Source organism: Phalaenopsis equestris, unplaced genomic scaffold (assembly GCF_001263595.1).
Source record: "Phalaenopsis equestris unplaced genomic scaffold, ASM126359v1 Scaffold000818, whole genome shotgun sequence".
NCBI lineage: Eukaryota > Viridiplantae > Streptophyta > Magnoliopsida > Asparagales > Orchidaceae > Phalaenopsis > Phalaenopsis equestris.
This window is the reverse complement of record NW_018165258.1, coordinates 116,829-118,665: the sequence shown is the minus strand read 5'-3', so window position 1 is coordinate 118,665 and position 1,837 is coordinate 116,829.

Genomic DNA, 1,837 nt, shown 5'->3' with positions numbered 1-1,837 from the left:
ATCTCTCACTTTCCCTCCACTCTTACAATCTCTCGAAGAATTCCTCACAATCTAACCCTAAATTAAACTCTCTACACCAATTGGGGCTCTTGAACTTCTCTGAAACTCTCTTATTTTCCGCCAAAATCTTCTCTTAAAGTTTTAGAAGAGTTTCTCCAATAGTTGCTTAAGCATCCCTTCAAAAATCGTCCACATTCAACGCACCTATTAAGATAATTACCGATCTCGCCGTCAGCAGCCTTGAGGTCGCCGTCGGCGGGCCTTCTAAAATATTTGATCTGGACTCTTGAGAAAATCTCACCGTTGGCGCCATTGGGCTCGGCATTGGTGCCCTAGTTCAAATCTTCATATTTTTGTCCTTTTCGCTCCGAATTCACTCCTTTTTGCATCTTTTGCTCCAATGACCATAATTCATCATACCTACAAAAAAACATCAAAAATACCCTTCTTTAAAGTGTAATGTCATCAAAATAAGTGTAAAATAGGTATGAAAATCTCAACATATTTTCCTTTGGTCAAAATCCCCCAAACTTAACTATTATTTGTCCTCAAGTAATTTTAGTATACCATAGTGAGATTTTCAAAAAAAATTCAAGTAATTAAATTAATTCTGTAGGTACAAGATTATCTAGTCATCAAGTTTAAGAGTTCTAGTTTTTTATTCATTTCAAGAATGACTATATGTTGTAATATCAAGTCACTTAGAATATTCAAATGATAGGATCCTCATGAGAACACTACTATTAAAAGATGCTAATCCATAAATATAAGTTCAGGAATGTGTTTAGGTTTTCCCTTTAGGTAGGCCCAGTGAAGCCAATTTTTGATTAGGCATCTCCTCAAGCTTTTCCTCACTTTTATATTTTTTTCTTTCTTTTCTTTTCTCTTTTTCATTTGGATTGCTTTCAATCCTATATATTTTTCTTTTCTTTTCAAGGATTTTTGTCAATCCTTTTTTTTTCCTTTTTCAAGTGAGGATTACTATATCTGGATAGCCTTTAATGATTTTGAACATCACATTTCTTTCCCAAAATTTGAAACTCAAAGCATTCCTTTACCTTATAAATATTTCATACCCCAATCTTTTCTTCTCAAATGAAATTCTAAGATTCTTAAGACTTCAAAATATAGTTTCCTTTACTTTAAATAGTTAACTATAGTCTTATTCTTTTATACTAAATATCTTAATCTACAAAATTAATTTTCATTACAAAAATATTCCTTTAAATCTAACATAATATTTAAATATCTACAAAATATAGTTCTCTGAATTAAATTCAGTACATAAAATTATTTTAATATTTTTTGAAAATATTTAAATTGAGAACATTTAATAGTTAATCTTTTCCTTCCCTCCCCCAAACTTAAATTTTTTAATATGTAATGATACAGGTGGAAAATTCTAAATATAAATCATATCTCAGTATATTAGGCATTTCATCATTCTGAAATTTTTGCATTCCTTATTGAAATTTCTACTTCACCTAGTCTGTAACATTAGGAGCTTTCTATACATATAAATTCTTAGAGAATTTGCTGTGTAATGAAATTTTGACATAAGTACAAAACTAAATAGTATATAAACACAATATTTCACTAACACACCCCCAATACTAAACAAAAAATAATTACAATTAAAATTCAAAATAAAAATCACATCACATTACAATTTAATAAATTTCAACTACCACACCAAACAATTATAACAATAATTAAAAATTATCTAATTGCAACATAAAAATAAAAATGAAAGTACAAACACACAAACATCTATCTCTATTACAAAAATTACAAAATTAAAAGTAAAAGTACAACAACTACTATCATATGTCAAAAT